Raw genomic sequence first — 22,185 nt, 5'->3', positions numbered from 1 at the left:
TAAGCGTCTTTTGTTGCAAGCGCAAATACCATACTCTCTGCTGTACCCGGCTAAATTAAAAGTATCTCACAATGGCACTGCACATTATTTTACAGACGCAAAATCTGCACTCAAATTTGCAAAACATGTTGCTGGCAAGACGCCTAAAAGACGAGAGGAGAGGGACAAACCATCTGATGACAGGCTGAGTGACAATGATTGAATTGTTATATCATACAAAAAGCACTTATATATTGTCTAATGATATATGTTGTTATGTTCTGCTCTCCTCATGTTGCAATACACCGTTTGGACCTGATCCCCCCCCGAGTGCCCTCCCCCACAGGGATAGAGTAAATGCTTAAATTGTTACACACCATGTAATGGGTACCCTATGTCAATCCACCCCGGCCACTCTGCGTAAGTGGGGGTGTACTCCGGCTTACCCTCGCCTTCCCGGGAAGGTTCCCTATAACTTAATCGTTGATGTATCCAGTTGTTGTTGGGAGGGGTACACTGCAACCTGATTGGGGGGTTGGAGTGGGTGGTGGTTGGGAATGGAGGGTTGAATGTTTGTTTAAATGCCAGTATGTAGCGGCCACGCATAAAATGCAGATCCAATTCCTTGGTATACACAGGTTAGGCAAGAAATCAAGTAGTGACTTCATCAAATTGCAACATACGTGAATACATTAAACATCCTAACTTGGAATGTGAGTGGGCTAAATGATGGACGGAAGGCGAGACTAGTGCACGCATATTTGATGAGACATAATATAGACATTGATTTCTTGCAGGAAACGCATATTAACGTAACACCATCGCAGCGACTGAGACATAGCAGATGGTGGAAAAATACTCAGCCATTTACTCTAGCTATGCACGGGGTGGCTATTCTTATAAAAAAAAAGCATCTGATTGGAGATGTGGCTTTTCCTATGTGGACCCAGAAGGGCGATTTGTTCTACTGAATGGGAGACTAGGAGGGAGCGAGGTGACACTGGCAGCTGTATATGGCCCGAATACTGACTCACCTGACTTTTTCTGACAAATATGGTCTAGAATTAGAGCGTTGGGATGTCACACTGTCATTTGGGGGGATTTCAATGCTGTTCTTTCAGATACTGCTGACAGGCAGGGTGCAGCTAGATCACTATTTCCCCAGGCGTGCACAGCTTTGCAAGACATAATGACTGATGGAGAGCTCTTAGATATTTGGAGGGTACGGCATCCTGGACTGAGAGAGGGTACATGTATTTCCAGCCAACATGCGGCCTGGTCCTGATTGGACTTCTGGCTGGTCTCGCATGATGTAGCTGCTTGGACAGTGGAAGTGTTGCATATGGCACGTTCAATGTCAGATCACGCACCCTGCCTGCTTAAATTGTCCCTGCCTGGGGTGCCCCCGCATGCATTCGCCTGGTGTCTGCCTCCAAACGCATTGCTTGACGAGGCATTCAAGGAGGAAATAAGATCGGATATTACAATGTATTTTGCCACGAACTCGGGATCAGTAAGCACTGAAGCCACACTCTGGGACGCGTTTAAGGTCGTAATCAGAGGGCAATGTATAGCACGACAAGCGGGACTGCTGAAAGCCATTTGAGGTACACTCGCGGAGCTAGAAAAGCAGATCAAAGATTTGGAGGGGCAGTTCTATTCACAGGCAGATCCCAAAAAGGCAGGACTTCTAAAATCTAAGCTACTTGAGGCGAATCCATAAACTGGGCAAAGTCAGAGATGTTCCCACTAACGGATGGCACAAAAGAGGTGACCTCTGAGTTCCCTTTATGCTGGGAGGCCACTGAGGTCAAATATCTGGGTGTGTGGTTGAGCAGAAATCTCCAGGACATTTTTAACCTCAATTTCAGAAGGGCTTATTCATGGCTGGAAAGGAAAGTTGCAATTTGGTCAAAGCTGCCTTTATCTGTAGCGGGTAGGGTGGCGCTAGCGAAAATGATCATCCTGCCCAAATTTCTTTACTTATTTGTGCCGATCCCCCTAACCCAACACTTTTTTAAAGTTCTACGTTCACAACTGCTATCCCTAGTTTGGGCGAGTGGTCAAGCCAGGGTGTCTTGGAACCTACTGACCCTTCCCTTGAGGCAGGGCGGATTGGGCGCCCCAGACATGCATTTATATTCCCCATTGTGTGCAGGCACAGTTTCTTCACTTTTGCATGAGATGCCATTTCAACCTCATGTTGCGGTAGAAGTGGACGCGGTAGCCCCAGTGCCCCTAGCTGTTGCTCCATATAAAAAATCAAGGCGCCCGCGAGGCGACGTTGATACTGCTGACATGTTGCGCTGGGTGTGGCGTGATTTGCAAAAGAGAGCAGGTGTTCCGATACTTTATGCACCATCTGTGTTGCTAGAGCATAACCCTATGCTGCCGTGCATGGAAGAGGGCGTGGGAAGGTCCTTCACCTAACATATGAAGTTGAAAACCTTTGCTGATCTATATCCAGATGATAAATTTAGACCTCCCCCGCTCGAAACAGATGGGCGTGAGGTTTGCAGATGACAGAGGAACAATTTGAGTATGGCTGCGGGCAGTTTACTGCTCTGTCACCCAACTATCGCCTGAGATTGATTCATTTCAAATTCCTACATAGATATTACTGGACACCGATTAGTCTGAGCCGCATGCGACTAAGAGAAGATGATAGGTGCTGGAGGTGCGGATATGCGCAGGCCACATTTCTGCATATGGCTTGGGAGTGCCCGAGATTGAGCATGTTTTGGCAGGAGGTGTTTGATGCAGTGAATCAAATTATTGGCAGGGCTGATTCACCGTCCCCACTATTGGGCCTTCTGGGATTTGTACGAAACACAACGCCTAAACGGCGGAAATTGCATGTGCTCCTGTTGCTTTTTGTCCGTCGACAGGTTGCTATTCGGTGGGGCAGGAAACGGGTCTCGAAATTCCAAGATTGGTTATCTGATATAACTTATGAGCACACCCAACTGGGATTATTCTGGGACCAAATGCCTTCAACTTCCCGACCGAAAGATATATGGGAACCCTTTCTGGAGTGGTCACGGACAAATGACGACCAGCCTGTACAAGACGAAAATGCTGGAGATTAGAGGAGTACTGTTGGCTGAAATGTAGAAATGATGTATATGACACTGCGTAACTTTGTGCTAGATGTACTGAACTGTCCAACACCTAGACTGGATTTTGTGTACAATGTTCTCCCCCTGTGTCATACAGAACTATATTTCGTTTATTTCCATGTTGTACATGCATTGAATGGATATTGCCAGATACCAGGATAAAAATACTATGCTATGGTAAATTATATATATCGTGACTGCAATGTTGCTGGCTAACGGTTGGCACTCTGTGCCTTTGTTATGACTTTTGTTGAAAAAAACAATAAATACAATTTCCCCCCCAAAAAATCTGCAATGTTATTTCCTTTTTGTTCTTTTTGGCCGTTTCCAACCGGTATTTGGACATTGGTATGTAGGGGTAGCAAAAACATACAGATTTGGTAAATTTCCCATGATGCACTGGGCCAGGGACAGACTAATTTGCATATAGCTAGGTTCTGAGCTGGGATGGGGCAGTGAGCTAAATAACGGTGATGGATCAAGCCCTGATCTTTGGACTGGGTAAGAGTGGTCTGCTTAATTCAGACACTCTGTTTATCACCACCCCCCCTTTCTGAATCGTTTTTGGCCACTATAGGTGTGGCAGGGTATACTCAGACATGAGTCCCTTGCTCACTGCTCCATCAGGATTCAAGCAAGCCGGGCCGACGAGGCTGAAATGCCAGAAACCGGTCCCCGGAAGCTTGTATCCTTTCTGGTGAAGAATTGGCTTGGTAGTTTGGTCTGCCCTGTTCCCATGATGCACTGGGCCAGGGACAGACTAATTTACATATAGCCAGGTTCTGAGCTGGGATGGGGCAGTGAGCTAAATAACGGTGATGGATCAAGCCCTGATCTTTGGACTGGGTAAGAGTGGTCTGCTTAATTGAGACACTCTGTTCATCACCACCCCCCTTTTCTGAATCGTTTTTGGCCACTATAGGTGTGGCAGGGTATACTCAGACATGAGTCCCTTGCTCACTGCTCCATCAGGATTCAAGCAAGCCGGGCCGACGAGGCTGAAATGCCAGAAACCGGTCCCCGGAAGCTTGTATCCTTTCTGGTGAAGAATTGGCTTGGTAGTTTGGTCTGCCCTGTTCCCATGATGCACTGGGCCAGGGACAGACTAATTTGCATATAGCCAGGTTCTGAGCTGGGATGGGGCAGTGAGCTAAATAACGGTGATGGATCAAGCCCTGATCTTTGGACTGGGTAAGAGTGGTCTGCTTAATTCAGACACTCTGTTCATCACCACCCCCCTTTTCTGAATCGTTTTTGGCCACTATAGGTGAGGCAGGGTATACTCAGACATGAGTCCCTTGCTCACTGCTCCATCAGGATTCAAGCAAGCCGGGCCGACAAGGCTGAAATGCCAGAAACCGGTCCCCGGAAGCTTGTATCCTTTCTGGTGAAGAATTGGCTTGGTAGTTTGGTCTGCCCTGTTCCATGATGCACTGGGCCAGGGACAGACTAATTTGCATATAGCCAGGTTCTGAGCTGGGATGGGGCAGTGAACTAAATAACGGTGATGGATCAAGCCCTGATCTTTGGACTGGGTAAGAGTGGTCTGCTTAATTCAGACACTCTGTTCATCACCACCCCCCACCCCCCCTTTTCTGCACCACCCCCCACCACCCTTTTCTGAAGCACTTTCAACAGTGCTACAGGGCCTTTAGAATTCGTTATTTACCACCTAATACCATTGGGTGATAAATAACGTATTCCTGTGTACATGCACATCTGTGCATGTACACCTGTGCCATGTGACACACATACATGCCCTTAGGGCACTCTGTGCCTTTGTTATGACTTTTGTTGAAAAACCAATAAATACAATTTCCCCCCAAAAAATCTGCAATGTTATTACCTTTTTGTTCTAACTTTCATTTATGTGTAAAGGAGGAAGATGTGTTGTACATCTTCACCTGTCTCTATATGGCCTTCAGCCACGTTAGACCTTTTTCTCTATGTTCCTTTCTTCCCTTCCCCTTCTAGAATACCTGCGAGTGTTCTTGAAGACGTCTCCAGCTTGTTCATTCCCCTTACGATATTCACCCCTTACTGAGACGCCGTGGAGCAACACTTTGTCAGGTAAGATATCTGCCAATTTATGGGTTAAACGCCAACTCTAACATGTGTTTCACATGTAAGATGCCAGTATGGACACCAGCTATTGATGGTCAGATGGCGTGTACCCACGACGGGTGACGCTCCTTTACCTACACATGACTAAGATGACTGGGGGCCAGATGTAGGTGTCCAAATACCGGTCGGAAATGGCCGAAAATACCGATTTTCGGCCGTTTCCAACCGGTATTTGGACATTGGTAAGTAGGGGTAGCAAAAACATACATATTTGGTAACACATACCTGCCCTAAGAGCATGTATGTGTGTCACATGGCACACAAGCCAGAAACAGGGGTGTAACAGGGTGTCAAAGTGACACCCTGTCCCCCTTGGCAATTCGGTATTTTTACCGATTCGGTAATTACCGAATCGGTATTTGCTATTGATTCCTATGGGCTTCAAAGCCCGAATCGGTAAATAACGAATCCTACCGATTCGGTAAAAATTACCGAATTTTTACCTACATCTTATTTACCGATTCATAAATACCGAATCGGTAAAATTCGTATTTATGAATCGGTAAATAAGATTTACCTACATCTTGCCCTAAATCTCCTAATGAAATCGGAGCATTGATTCTGGTTGGGGTCCGCGTTGCAAATGACATGCTGCATATTCCCTGTAATGTAAGCTGCTTAGGAGATACTTACTGCCATGTTTATTTCGAAGGCTCAATACGCTGCATAATAGTTCAAATGTTTGTTTAGCTGTTCAGGGATACTTACTTTACTTTGTGTGTCAATCCCGTTTCATTACTATTACGCTGGAGACTCACTTATGGTTTGCATTCACCTGTTTCCTGTCAAGACTTCTTCATCAATACCGCACCATCAACAGACTTATTAGCTTATTTACAATATTGATTGCGCAATTGGTCACCCAGTACTTATTTTGTAACTTTGTTACTTTTTTACCATAATGTTAATAATTATACTCAAATGGGACTTAACACCATTGTTTAATTTTATACATGCCAGAAAATAAGGTATCGGTAACTTGGATCTGGCTTAACATGATACACCAATTGACATATTTGTGGGGGTTCTGTTTTGACACTCTATTACTTATATATGGCCTACTATGTTGGGAGATGGCACATCGCACTACTTAGAATCATTATTTAAGTACTTCTTGTTTCTCTTGCATTACAAATAGGAGCTTATTATGGTCTCCATCTATTTCTAAATCTCACCTGACCTATACTTGCCACATGGTCTTTTTAGGTGAGACAAATATATATTTTACTGTTCAGTCATGACGCTACATTTATACTGATATTCCCTTGGGCTCACCCAGTGTTTGTTTTAGATAGCCTAGGACAATAAATAGTTCTACGACAGCTTTACGGCAGAACTTCAGACATTTTTCAAAGAATACACTGATCCAGAGGTAAGTTATGTTAACTTTACTGCCACTTGGTTGCTTCTGGCGACTCTTTCTGGAATGTCCTTACCACTTTCCCCGTTTACATTACTCTCTTTGTTTTAATAGTTTTCAATGAATCATAGGTACATATCATCCTCCAACCCTAAGGACGAATATTGGAAGGCGTGTGCATAATAACGAGCCACCACAACTACTATTCATTAACATGAGTGTTCCTATTAATATAGTTTACCTTGAGGTCACAGAGGTCATTCTACATGACAACCATTAGATGCTCATACTAATAGGTTCTAGATAAACCTACTTTTATTGCTTTTTTCCTATCCTCCCCCTCCCCTGATGGCAACTTGTACTTCTTTTATTCAGTGACCTGATCTGTACTTGAGAAAGGGTAGAGGCTTTCACTACAAGACACTGCCTTTTGTGTGGACTCTAACCTACTCCCACAGACTGGATGTAAGCTATTAATTACTTCAATATGCAATAATTACTAGTCGGATGAGCACATCTTCTCTCTTTTTTGTTTATGTCAACAAGCTATTTTCTCTTTACTAGTTGCATCCATTTCTTTAGACATCACATCTCACAGCAGTGCTGTTTCTGAGAGCATCACAATATTTGATTTGATTTATGATTTCTATAGCGCCCAAATCACCCCATCAGATTATCTCAGCGCTGTGATAGCTAGTGGCCAACCAGGGAGAGTTTAGAACAGTGTTGTTTTGAGCATTTTTCTGAAAGTTAGGAAATTGGGGCATTGGCGCAACTGCGAGGGGAGCTGGTTCCAGTATCTCGGGGGTGAGATGGGAGAATGCTTTACCGCCCATGCGGGCTAGTTTGATGAGTTGGACATGAAGTAATCCTTGGTTTCTTGATCACAAGGCTCTAGGTGGCATATATCTGACCAGTTTTTTGGTCAGGTAGCTGGGTCCCATATTGTTCAGGGATTTGTGAACCATACAGCATATTTGGAAATGTACTCTTTGTTTCACTGGAAGCCAGTGAAGTTCTCGAAGTAGCGGAGCAGCTGAGATTCGGGGAGAGGGGCGTTTTTCATCAATCGGGCTGTGGTGTTTTGGATTACTTAAAGTTTGCCATGGGAGGATTCCTTGGCAGAGATAAGTAAAGTATTGCAGTAGTCCAGGCGGCTAAGGATTAGGGCCTGGACCAGGGTTTTTCGTATGGATGTTGGTAAGAGGGGGAGGCACAAAGTGCGATAGCATGTCCCTGCGGTATGGTTAACATATTTTTCTAAAGTAAGTTTCTGGTCAAGTTTCACACCTAAGTTTTTTACTACATGTTTGGGGGAAGGAGCTGACCCCAGTTCCTCAGGCCACCAGTTGGGGGATCATTTCGTTATTGCTTCTCCAAACAGCATGATTTCAGATTTTTCAGTGTTTAGCTGGAGGAGATTATCTCTCATCCATCGAGCAATGCCTTTCATACCCTCCGAGAAGGTGGATTGGATGTTTGTGTCTGTTCTATCAAAGGAGAGCAAAAGTTGCGTATCATCGGCGTAGGAGATAGGAATAAAGCTGAATTGCCTCAGTAGGCCAGCCAGGGGGAAAACATAGATTTTAAATAATGTGGAGCTCAGGCATGAGCCCTGCGGTACCCCCCTGGTGACTTTGGTTGTTTGTGAGCTGAAAGGGCCTAAGTTTATGGTTTGCGTTCTGTTAGTAAGGAAATCGGTCAACCATTTAAGGGCTTTCCCTAGGATGCCTATGTCCTCGAGTCGCCAGAGTAGAATCTGGTGGGAGATGGTGTCAAATGCTGTGGATAGGTCAAGCAGCACCAAAAGTACTGCTCAACCTTCATCCGCCAGCATACGGATGTTATCTGTTACTTCCACCAGGGCTGACTCTGTGCTGTGTTTTGGTCCAAATCCTGTTTGTGAGTGGTCTAAACGATTGAAGGATTCAACGTATTCCAACAGATATTTGTTGATATGCTTCTCTAGAAGTTTGCTGTGTAGAGGAAACAGAGAAATGGGACGATAATTAGAGATGGAGATCTTAGGGTTCTTCCTAATGGGGGAATGTATACCCACCACTCCATGTGGGTCAACATACATGGAATCTACGACTTCATCTATACCTTACATAAGTTTGGTTGATTATTATAGCTTGAGTCTTTATTTTGGGCACATCTTCTTGCGCCAGGTGTGTGGATGTTTAATTAAAACCTGGTCATTTAATGTGCTACTTTCCCCCTATAGCTTTAATACTTACATGCTTCATAGCACTTTGTAGCTTTTCACTGGTGGCAAGCTTGTTCCTCTGCTATCGGACTAATACATTGGAGGACTCACTCATGGTGGAGAATTTTATGCTTTTCTTTCTTCCACTACTTATGTCTCTGTTTTCTCCCTGAGGATCTTATATCAAAACTGGGTTCCTAAAGTTTTATACATTCTGATACAATACTCACCCACAACGTTTGTTTCTGTTTTAAAGACCAGTTATAATCTGAGTTTTTCTTTGCAAATAGCTTTACAGCCTTGAAAAAGTCATTGCATGACAAAAAACGTGCTGGCTGTTATCCAGTTCCGAAGGATGAATATTTGAATGTGAATGTAACGAAGATCACAGAATCCTCTATATCTTTAATACATTTCTGTTTGACACAAGTCCTTAGTGTTTGAACCTTACAACCTATTTTGGACTAATGACTGAGTGCTATGGTTTCCTCCTTTGACGTTTATACACATTGGACCATTTAGTCTAACGTGAGCTCACTCCTCTGGTAGCAGAGTGTGGGATACCTAAAAAGCGCCAACCCATAAATTTATGACCTCATTGTACTGTACCTGAAGAAATTATATGCTCTAAGAAAGTGTGATTGTTTAACCACTACTATCTCTCACCTTTTTTAAGTGTCTAAACTATTACAAGAAATTCCAGAAGTCCAACAGGAAGTTAATCAATTGACTTTACCAGAACCAACCAAGAAAAATGATGAGTGATTTGAAGATGTTATGCAAAAACATCAGGATGAGATAAAACAATAAAGGCAAGGAAACTGAAATGAAATGAAGTGAACTGAGGCTAATGTGCTACTACAATGACACACATGTAGAATGCTAAGACAAAATGTGCCTTTTGGGGCTATTATGAAAACACACCTTCTGTGATTGAACCGATGTAAGAAGTATGGACTCGAGGAAGCACTTGTGGATCCCATAAAAGAAAACTGATTAAATGCGACTTTATATTGGACATTTAATTTATGTCATTTTTAGTGTTTAGGACAATTTGTGCATTTTGTTGAACCTTTTGTAGGTTGCATTAGGGTTAATAAGTAGCCAACTCTTGCCATTGAGCACCAAGTTGTTTGTCAGACATAACATTAAGGTTATCCCAGTACATTGAGGATGGGCCAGTTTGCCTGGCCATTGAGCACAATACACGTTTGTTCTGTGTTCAGAGACAGGGGCCATAAGTCAGTTTACTTCTTCTTACAATTATTTTTCTTTCTTTGACAGCAGAATTCCAGTATTATGTAAAGTGAACTGTCTGATGTGCTGTAGAAAGAGTGTGAAATGAAAGGCTGTGGAGTGTCAGTTATTTTTCTAACACACAAGATTTAAATAGTTAGTAAGTGAACAGTATAAACATTTAAAGTCAATTTTTTGTAATTCTGTGTGATGAAAAAATATTTTTATAAGATGAAAACAAATCAGAACACTTTACTTGGTGATGTACAAATGATAAATATGTTTGCTGAAAGCCAATTTTCACAGGTTATTGCTTATACACTCCATAGTTTTAGTCAGTAAAAGTGCATGCTCGTTTGAATATTTTTGACCATCTCAAAGGGAAATTTACTGATGGTACAAAACTTTTTTCAAGGTCGCAAATAACCCAAATTGTGATTCAGTAACCTATTATCCATTCACAATTTGGGATTTTGAATCAGCATTTGGGAGGAATGTGTTTAGGGAGTCCCTTTTTAATGCCAATTCGGAGTGGTATGCATTAATCTTTTGAAACCAAATTACACTTACAAAAACTTCATTTTTTACTGACCCCTCAAGAGTGATGGTAACCATTCACAAACAAAGAGGTGTCCCCATGGTACCTCTTCCCCTTTGTGAATGTTGATGCAAATATTTTTTAAGAGCAGGCAAAGGTCCCATGAACCACTGCCTGCTCTTAAAAAATTGAACTTCAATGTTTCATTTCTTTCTTTTGAAACACATCCTGTTCTCCTTTAAGTAAACCATGCTGCATTAGAAAAGAAAAAGTACTGTATTAAAAAGCAATCACAGACATTGTGGTCTGCTGACCATAGCGGGCCACCATCCCTTTAACCCCTTCCACGCTCATGACGAGCTGGGCTCGTCATGCAGTAGCCTCCTCGCACGCTCATGACGAGCCCAGCTCGTCATGAACCAATGAGGATCACAAAATCCCAGCACAGCAGGGGAATTCCCATAGCATCCAAGAGGTTAAATGCTGCTATTCCTAATGGGTCATAACCTGACACCTACTTCTTTGATATTCAGGATGCAGGTCTATTGTGACCCCAATGGGACTCGCTATTTCCAACTTATAGGTTTTGCGATTGCTTTTGCGATTTCCTAATTGCAATTCACAAAGAATCGCAAATTCAATCCCTATATTTTTTTTACATATAGCCCCATATTTATTAAAAGTGACTTTTTAAACATGAACTTAGAAAATCCTTGTCCCTGCCCTGATGACAATGCTATTAGTGAAGTAAGATGCAGTCAGGGATCATGTGTGACCTATATGTGAGTTAGGTTCTTATCATACATGGAGCAAGCGTTTAGTCTATTTAATCAACCAGAAGTTTTTTTGTATACAGAAGAAATGCTGAACTCACATATTTAAAGGTGTTCTCAAAAGTAATAATGAAGAAAAAGGTATTTCTGTAAAATAAAATATTTGCCTGAGATCACAAAGTTTGAGACCAGTTAATTTGTGAAGTACATTACAGTTAGGTTGAGTAGATTATTCAAGTTACTAGACCTGCAGGTCTAGGAACATTTTTTATGATTTTTCAAGGGCTGTATACCCATTTACTGCTTATTTAACACCACTTCCTTGATCTATAAATAAAGGACTTGGAATGATATCCAACTACGTTTGTCAACCTTTTTAAAATTAATAGACTTCTGAGGAGGAAGTAATTCTATGATCTGTGTTGTATTATGGTTCTTTTTGAATAGTGCTCTGAGTCCCATTTCAGGCTGTTATATGATAGGGCGTGGGTGAGTGCTTGACTGAAAGTATGTTGTATTTGCTTTGGGCCTATGTGGAAGTGTTTTGGGGTTGTGCACGAGTGACCCTAGTATGTTCTTATCATGTTTTGGGTCTCAGTGCTTAGCAATGTGATGGAGGAAAGTTATGTCAGAGGTATGATAAACTCAGATTGTATTATCTGGCTTTGCGTCACAGCTTGTTGCAAAGCGGGGGCAGAGGACTCTAAGGCCCAGAGACCAGCGGGGGCCTCATGCGGACCGGCAGCCCCTCCCCCTCGCTACCGGGGGATATTTCAGCTCCTAGCCTCTCCCGCTCCGTGGGAGACGCTTGACGTCACAGCTTGTTGCACAGCGGGGGCAGAGGACTCTAAGGCCCAGAGACCAGCGGGGGCCTCAAGCGGACCGGCAGCCCCTCCCCCTCACTACCGGGGGATATTTCAGCTCCTCGCGTCTCCCGCTCCGCGGGCGACGCTTCACGTCACAGCTTGTTGCAGAGGGGGGGCAGAGGACTCTAAGGCCAGAGACCAGCCGGGGCCTTAAGCGGACTGGCAGCCCCTCTCCCTCACTACCGGGGGATATTTCAGCTCCTCGCGTCACAGCTTGTTGCACAGCGGGGGCAGAGGACTCTAAGGCCCAGAGACCAGCGGGGGCCTCAAGCGGACAGGCAGCACCTCCCCCTCACTACCGGGGGATATTTCAGTTCCTCGCGTCTCCCGGTCTGCGGGCGACGCTTCACGTCACAGCTTGTTGCAGAGCGGGGGCAGAGGACTCTAAGGCCCAGAGACCAGCGGGGGCCTCAAGCGGACCGGCAGCCCCTCCCCCTCACTACCGGGGATATTTCAGCTCCTCGCGTCACAGCTTGTTGCACAGCGGGGGCAGAGGACTCTAAGGCCCAGAGACCAGCGGGGGCCTCAAGAGGACCGGCAGCCCCTTCCCCTCACTACTGGGGGATATTTTAGCTCCTCTTGTCTCCCGCTCCACGGGAGATGCTTCGCGTCACAGCTTGTTGCACAGCAGGGGCAGAGGACTCTAAGGCCCATAGACCAGCGGGGGCCTCAAGCAGACCGGCAGCCCCTCCCCCTCACTACCGGGGGATATTTCAACTCCTCGCATCTCCCGCTCCATGGGCGACGCTTCGCTTCACAGCTTGTTGCAGAGCGGGGGCAGAGGACTCTAAGGCCCGGACACCAGCGGGGGCCTCAAGTGGATCGGCAGCCCCTCCCCCTCACTATCGAGGGATATTTCAGCTCTTCGCGTCACAGCTTGTTGCACAGCGGGGGCAGAGGACTTTAAGGCCCAGAGACCAGCGGGGGCCTCAAGCGGACCGGCAGACCCTCCCCCCTCATTACCAGGCGCATTTAATCGCCGGCTGACTCCCGCGATGCGGGATGTGCACGGGCAACCGCCAGGCTAAGCCCGGGCAAAGGGCGGGCCATCTGTGGTCGTCGGAGGCCGAAGGAGACCGGGCCGGGCCACCCCCTAAGCACCTTATTAAGGTGAGTGACAATAAGTACTATGGGGAAACGCACAGCTACATCGGGCCCAAAGAGCTCCACTACTACTACCAGTGAAAGTATGCTCGAAAAAGCTGTTAGCATGGTTTCCTCGGAAATTGAACTAACTGAGAGAAGACTTTCTATGGGCCAACTGACACCTCATCTGCACATGTCTGGAGGGGCAGAGCGGGCTAACCCCACTGTACCTCTCCCGGTTTCACCCAATGTAATAATTAATAATCCCACTCATCTAGAAATGTTACCTGTGGGCTCTGATACCGATAAGAATGATGTGGACATTTTTGACTGCCAATTAGGGCCTCAAGTCAATGTCAGCAGTGGTAATTCGGCCTTGGTCACCAAAGCAGTGGGGGAGAAAAGGAAGAGAGGAACGTCAAAAATTACCAGCAGTAAGAGGAAACAGCCACCCTGCCTAAAAACCTAACCGACACCCTTGAGTATTTGGAGTCGTGGACCACTGGTGTGACTGCTAGCCCTACTGCGCAAATAAATGATTGCACTGTAGACTTGACTACATCAGAAGCTGTACTTAACTCTATCCATACCCAACTGAACATATAATAGCAAATGGCACACATGGAAGGTCGAGTGATACCCTAATTGACACTATAGTGGACTCTGTTTATGATCGTTTAAAAAACTTAGTAGATAAACAATTTAATGCCCTTTTTAAACGTCTGGACAGATTGGAAAACCTGGTTAAGAAACAGGATGTTAAAAAAAAGGAGCTACTATTGTTGATAAAATTAGGGGGGAACAGCATTCAAAAATAATGGAGACAATTGACCAGGGCATGCCAAAGGAGAGCGGTGACCGTACGCCCTTAAGTATTAAAAATGCATGTGATGAGTGTGGTAATTCTAAGAACAGTTTGTTTCCTATTCCTACTCCTAGTTCGTTGCCCTTGTCAAATGCAGCTTTTGACAACAGGACCACTAGCAATAGTTTGTTCCGTAATTCTATATCAGCTACTCCTGTGACGTTAGCCCCCGTTCCCATGAATATACATATTGTCTTGAATAACACCCCTACTTTTGAAAAACAGGTTAAGAGCCCATCTGAAGAAGTCCTTCACTTACCACCTGAGGCTTGTCCCTACGTTGTAATTTTAGCTGGCATACCTCCCCTGAAGAAAGATAAAATTGAGTCCTGGGAACAACTCAAGAATAAGAGTATCGATTGGTTATCGAAGCATAAGGGACTAGGGATGGTGAATGCCAATGAAATTTTAATGGTGCGATGTGTAGGATGGGTGGGACCCTCAGATAAGAATATTACAGGTGACTGTATAGTCGTGAACTTTAGATGCCCCTCCTTGGTGAAATGGCTATTGCGAGCACAAATGAATCACAACATTGCCCCAACCCTTATACATTCACTACCTCTGGGTTTTTTCTACAAACCTCCCCGGGGAGCTCGTAATTTTACCATCCCAACATACACCACACAGAATCGGTTTACCGTTCTGTCTGGTCTGGAGAGCCAAGACCGACTATTGAATCAACCATCGACTACTGCACCAGGGTCGGTGGAACCCTTAATGGTCTGTCCGGCTGTTACTGAATCCAGATCCCCAGACCCCAACATCAATGTATTTAGTTGGAATATCGCAGGACTAAGATCTAAACTGAACTCAGCGGAGTGGGTTAATTTGGTTAGTAATTACGACATCCTGATGTTCCAGGAGACATGGTGCACAAACAAACTGTTTCTTGAGGGATTTGTATGTTATAATAATATTGTACCCAGTCCCAAAATAGGTCGACCATGTGGGGGGGTTTCCACATGGATAAAGATCTCAGCTGGGAGTAGTATAAAACCCCTGGTGACAAACAATGAGAACTTCCAAGCCACGATCTATTCACAGGGAGCCACGGTATGTTTAATTAATTTTTATAATAATGATTTTACATCACTACCAAATAGGAATTTTATTAACTTGTTTGAATTTATCGATAAATTAGAGGATGAGCAGAGGTATGGCAAATTGGACAGAATCTGTCTAGGTGGGGATTTTAACGCACATTTGTATAGTGGTATTATTAATATTGCCATTGCCCCGGCCAGGGCCAACCCATGTAAAAGAGGGGAAGAACTTTATAATCATTTATCCTCTCGCAATTTAATTAATGTAATGGAAAAGGCTGGCGCTGATTCAGATAAGGGTCCATTGCCTACCTACAGAGTACGCGGCTGTTCATCCATAATAGATTATGTTTTTATATCATCTTCATTGGTAAACTATTTAGTTAAGGCTGAGGTTTTATATACTAGCCAGGGTGATCTTAACCAAATTTTAACAACTATTAGATTTTTTACCAAATGTATAACCCAAAAGGAAATAGGGGCCAAACATCTGGTGGCATCCACCGACAAGCTCAGAGTGATCTGGAAGGGCATAGACAATAAAGCCCTATTTGCACGTATGATAAAATCATATCCCTTATTGGTAGAGACGTGTTTATCAAGTAGCTCCCTGGGTGCAGAGATTGTTGAGGCCTTTACTGGGTTATGTGCTGGTATCAAACATGGAATTTCAAGACCGGTTACAAATTCGAGCAAGAATCCCAGATGATTCGATGGTACATGTTCCCGGGCCAATAGAGAACTGCGTGGAGCATTCGCGGCTAAACCCAGGGATATAACTTTAGTCAGGGCACTAAGAGCATGCTATAAGAAAGCAACCAAACGTCGCTCTGAGGAGATACTGAAGGAACGCTGGGAGAATCTCTCCAGTGCTGCCTCACTCATAGACGTAACTGGATTCTGGAAGGAAGTTAAAGCCTTGAGGTCTATGGGATCGAACATCACTCCCATAAGTTTCAACATAACCAGTGAGTCATGGGAGGAGCACTTTGCCAGAATTTATACAGCTCCTACAATGACCTCTAACAGTCATACCTGCTTCCCAGTTTTAAAGGTTGCTATATCCATAATTGAAGTCGAGGATGCCATACACCAAAGCATAGGGAATAAAGTCCCAGGTTCGGATGGACTTCCAATCGGCCTTATAAAACATGAACCTCACTATTCGTCCCCTCTTTTATGCAATGTTTTTAACAACTTGACCAATACAGTTATCCCGAGCACTTGGTCGACTAGCATTATCGTGCCCATTTTTAAAAAGGGTGACAGATCCAACCCCAGCTGTTATCGCCCTATTTCCCTGATAGACAACACTTTGAAGATTTTGGGCAGGGTTGTTTTTAATAAGTATATAACCACAAGAGCCGGATAAATCTGGACTGAGGGAACCAGAGGCGTGGGGTACTGGTAGGCGGCAGCCTCCAACATGAACTGTGTACCACAATGAGCCGCTCCCAGTCTTAGTGTTACTAGTGTCAGTGCAGTGTTAGCTTGTGAGTGCAGGCATCTCACAAAAAGTGAAGGACTGGTCTCACACACCACCTGGTGTCATACATCATCATTGACCAGTCCTCGCCCTCTAAAAACTTGGTTTGATAGAGGGCGGGCATACACCTGATGACAGGGATGCACTTCTAAACTAAGTCGGGGCCCAAAATAATATATAGAAAGTGAATTAAAAGGCCATTATGGGTGTCAGCTTATATTTTAATAGTGCCGGCATCCATATGGTAGTTAAAACAAGGTTACCAGTGTCATGTGGATATTAGTGTCCCCCCACCGCTGTAAGTGAGGTCACCGTGTTTCTGCCCGTTGGCCCATCTGGGTCCGCGGCATTCATCAGGACCTTGATATAGCGGGCTCCACTCTTACCACACTCTGGTGAGAGGGTTCCACTTGGTGGGGTGAAAATAATCACACTCCACTCCTGGTCTGGCTAAGTCTTGTAAACCCTGAGATGAGGTCAAATTGGCCCCATAGGAGGGAGGGGGCAGATGGACCCTTTAGGTCCTGGAATGTCCAGTGACGTGATCTCCGCCTCTAAGCCTAGAACTGCATGCCTCCGCTCCTCGCTGGTGTGTTTTTAATAAGATCAGGAATTGGGCTGAAGACAACCACATTTTTAATTGCTGTCAGCTGGGTTTTAAAAGTAATGTTGGAACTGTCGAACAGTGCTTGAATTTAAACGTTATTCTGGGTAAATATACTATTGCTCAAAAAGCTCCACTTTACTTGGGTTTTATGGATTTAACCTCAGCCTTTGATTTTGTTAACAGATCGTATTTATGGGAGATTCTTTTAAATTATGGGTTGGATGAGGCCTTGGGTTATTTTTTGGCGTATTTGCACAGGGATTTGAAGGCACGTGTGAGGATAAGTAATGAAGGGGAGGTTTCCAGGGACATCGTTATTGGTAGAGGGTTTGGACAAGGCTGCGTCTTAGCCCCTCTACTTTTTATCCTTTATATAAATGAATTACACAACTCCCTGTCCAAATTGACTAGTGATGTACCCAAAATTAATGGTAAACTGTTCCCTGCGCTTTTATACGGAGATGATGCGGTCCTTATGGGCCGCACCCCGAACGCACTTCGTACTTTAATCACGGGGTTTGTGTCCTTTATGGCAGATCTGGACCTTTGCACTAATTTTAAAAAATCCTATATAATGTCGTGTGGGCCGCAAAAACATCGCATTAACTTTATAACATCAGGCAGCGAATCCCTAACATGCACAAGCACTTTCCCCTATCTGGGCTTAGTTTTCTCATAATCAGGTTCTTGGCAAGCCCATGTAGCTCCTGGCAGCAGCAAATTTGCCAAAGCGGTTAATTCTATTATCAGCCTTCGGCAGCCAAAACAGGAAGAGGTGGTGCTACCTTTACTCCAGATATATAAATCGCAATGTGTATCAACGTCCGCTTACGGTGCCGAAGTCTGGGGACATGTGAATTGCAGCGGGATCCAAATTGAAGAGAACAAATTTTGCAGAAAAATTCTTGGGGCTCAAATCTCATCTCCAAACTATATATGCCATAAAGAATTGAATCTACATTATGTGGAGGACTTTATTAGGTCCCGTCCAGCCATATTCTGGCTAAAAATATGGCAGAATCCCGCTGCGATTTTAACTCAAGAGATAATTACAGATTGCCCCAAGTGCGATAGGGGTGGCAGTATACCCTGGCTTGGCGCAGTTATAAACAGCCTAGCCAGTTTGAAGCTGGAGCACATTTTCTTTCGCCCACTAGCAACAGATGGTACAAGCATAAAATCATTAAGGGGGGCACTGTATGACTTGTACCGTAAAGAAAGAGAAAATATTGAGCACCATAAATCATCGATTGTTAGATATATGCCCCTCCTGGAGGTATTGAGCAACCAACATCATATGCCACAGAAATATCTCAGGAAAAATATAGGGAGTTGGAGAAGGAGACTACTTTTCCGTCTCAGAGATGGTAGCATAAAATACTCACTATGCTTTCCGATAGGACTTAATAGCAACCTTGAGAAGTTGTGTTCTCCATGCGGTACTGGCAGTAAACAAACATTGTTACATTTTTTATTCTTTTGTAAATTCTATGCCAGATATAATAAACATTATTTAATTCCCCATTTCAAGGCACGGGTTATTTCTGATTTTAAATTAGCATATCATGAAATTTTAGAGCTAGGAAGCGACGATATGATTCTTCGCGCAAGCACGTTTTTACAAGCTGCGGTACATTCACGTGCTTCCATGAACGAACTTTAACGTGCCAAAAAGCCTTGTAGCACTTCCTAGTGCAATGCACCTTTTAATTTGTTTTTATGATGGTTATTTGCATTGTCTAAAACAAAAATTTTCGTTGATGAAAGTTGTTAGTATTGGTAAAATTGTAAATGGTGCTTTAGCTTAATTATACTTATATCTTGATGCCCATTACTGCTTGATATATTGCACGTTTTCGCACTTTATTTATAACATATTGCTAACTTTGCACATTGGTCTAAACCTCATAAATTGCACTGTGTTATTAATGCTGCTAGATTAGGCATTACTATTTGTCTTATTGCACGTTACCGCACTTTATTTGTGTTATATTGCTGATTTTGCACATTGGTACAAACCTCACAATTTGCACTATGTTATTAATGCTGCTAGATTTGGCAGGCCCATCCAACCTTCTTTTCTGATTTTATCAGTGTAATTTTGTATATGTATTGGATGATATTGTGTATTTATTTGTTTTAAAAATTTGCATTGTATTTTCTATTGGTGGTGATGAACTGTGCTTTATTGGATATTCTTATCTGAATAAAGATTATTTGACTTGACTTGACTTGATTATCTGGCTGTTATAGATTAGTTGTGTTTATGATGATAACTGAAGACTTTCAATTCAGCTCCTCTACTATATATATATATATATATATATATATATATATATAGCAATCAGGACCGCCCAAGCAATATATTTTGTGGGGCTAGGCACAGAAGTGCCAGACAGAGGGCATACCCGCTGTGAGTTGTGTTTTTAATTGTTGTCCAGTTTTGTATTTGCTGAGACTCAGGAAGGGACTTACAAACAGACCCCCATTTTTTCGCGATTTCACGAATCACAATTTTACCGCAAAATCAGCTGATGTGCGCGATGCCTGCAATTTTGCAATATGGAGCCTGGAAAATGCAAAGAAAATTTATTCTTCTGAGTTGTTTTAGACAAAGGCTTTATGTTGCCTCTGCAAATACTTTGCTTTAACGTAAGAGCCTGCCCAAAGATGTTTCGCTAAACAATGCCACAATGTAACTGTTTGACACGTTCCTCCTCCACTCCTCCTGCTTGAGTGAGGAGAGCCAGGAAGCCGTGTATGCCTCTATATTTCTTTTGAAGAATGCCCAGAAGACCAGCACAGCTTTCCACTTGTAGCGTGCTGAGCTACTTTTTGAGTAAACATATGGGCAAAAAAACATTGCCTCACAGGAGGAGATAATGAGGAAGCTAATCTTTCTATGATGCTCCTGGTTGTTTTCCATGACTTCAAGGATTTCAGTACTTGAACTGCACAAAAGATGATGCTGTGAACCGGAGTACTATGAGGTAGTGAGTATGGGGGCGAGGTAAAAAGAGCAAAATGCCTCATAAACCCTTTTGTTGGTTTTTTGGTTGGTTTTTCAACGTACTGTTTCCATGCCTTCAAAAAAGTAATATGACCTGGTGTAATGTAACTGGTTCTCACATAAAGAATGCACTATATATAAACTACAGAGAAATGCTCAAAGTGTTAAAAATAAAGTGTTCACATAAAAAAGAAAATACAAATACCCATTTTGTGGCTGATGTGAACAAAATGAAACCATAAAACCTGGATAAATCGCGGTTTACCACTTAAATTATGTGGTCTCAGGCAAAAATGTTATTTCAGTAAAGCCCTTTGTTAGGTCTCACCTGAGCCAGCGCATGCGCTAGACTGGCGAGACATTTAGTGAGTGGGGGCTTTAGAAATGCGACCACAAGCTTTTGCTTGTGGTCTAAGGCTTGCTGATATGCACGCGGGCACGCTCACAGCCGCCATCTGACTTTCCTTTTCATGGCTCATTAAGCGCATCGTTTGTGGGCAGCATGCGATCACCTTCATGGCTGCATGGCTAATGCTTGTTTTTTAATCACTTCTAGTGAGTTAATGCCAATGCTTGCTATAGCTCTCTGAGCGCACCTCTTTTTCTGCAGTGGGAAACGTATAGTTTGTGCAAAATGTAACCCAGTTTCTTAGAAACAGCGGGACTCAGATTTTTTGACTCAACATGTTCAGTAAACATATTTTCAGATCACACACTAATAAGTTATCACTTGTTTCTATTATATTCCATGTGTGAAAAGCTATGAGCAGTTCTCCTCTAAAACGAAATCCTGCCCACGGTTTACATCCCTCAGGTCATCAGTGTTCCATCAGCCACAGGTTTCTGCAATCTAATCAGCACCGCTAAACCTCTAAACGAGAAGAAATTCCAGGGGGCCCCATATATGGGTTCAAGCGTCCCGAGTTGTAAATTATAAGAATATTGCACGTCATAGAGGCGTTTCATGATCGCAGGACATCCTTTTAATGTCTTTTGTTTGAAACTTCAGGGGTGGGAGGAGTCTGTGTGACATTTTTTTCCCCCTAAATTGCATTTAGAAGTGAAAGAGGCTTCGTTTGGAGCAGTTAAATGGGACCGTGTGAGGCCGAGCCCTTATAATGCCTGCACTCTACCTTTAGCGCCTACTTTGATGCTAACAAACCACGTCTGATTTTTAAATCGATTGCATTCTAACATGGAAGTCCTGCTATGTCGCTTGTCTTTTTCCGGTCTCTTACTTGTAGTTAAAACACGCCCCAATACAATGTGAAGTGATGCTTGCTACATGCCAGCACTTGCCCGTGGCGCTGCTACTATGCAGTTTCTGTTATGCCAAATTCAAACTAGTCCTGTTAATTTCCCCGAAGGTGCTTTTAACTGGTCCATGTGGGTGTTTTAAAAAATATATATATATACTTTTCCGACCAGCTCTTTACATTCTGGGCCGCTTTCACAAGTACACATGCAACAACCCGTGCTCCACGTCACGATGGGGTATTGTTTAGAAACGTTATAAATGCAATCTATGGAGTGAGTAAATATTCCCTTACACTAGTGACCAGGTTTCAGTTTTTTAAAAAGAACAAGCAAAATGGTCAAATGAGAACTACATTTTAATGCTCAGTTATTCTTTGTTGTTCGTTCTGGCTTATAGTCAGGGCACGAGTCCCAAAAAACAAAAAGTGGTGGGACTAACCTAGTTAGGCAGTATGCAGGTGACATCACGGCGCATGACATCACACATGGCATCATAGGAATTGGCATCATAGAAAGTGCATCACAAGCAAGCATTGGCAAAGCCAATAGGTCTGGCCAATTGTTTTGTGACCATGCTACACAGCGTCAGCAATGCTGTGCAGCATGGCTGAAGTAAAATGTAAA

At 43.6% G+C, this 22,185-nt stretch overlaps 1 pseudogene; it reads left to right on the top strand.

Annotated features, from left to right (window-relative positions):
- The first annotated feature begins 15,863 nt into the window (after positions 1-15,863).
- LOC144823060 (xaa-Pro dipeptidase pseudogene) overlaps positions 15,864-22,185 on the top strand; it is a 46,147-nt pseudogene continuing 39,825 nt past the window's right edge.

The sequence above is a fragment of the Lissotriton helveticus genome, chromosome 3_1 (genome assembly GCF_964261635.1).
Source record: "Lissotriton helveticus chromosome 3_1, aLisHel1.1, whole genome shotgun sequence".
In the NCBI taxonomy this organism is placed as follows: Eukaryota; Metazoa; Chordata; class Amphibia; order Caudata; family Salamandridae; genus Lissotriton; species Lissotriton helveticus.
Note: the sequence above shows the minus strand (reverse complement) of the source record. Positions and strands in the feature narration are given on the sequence as shown.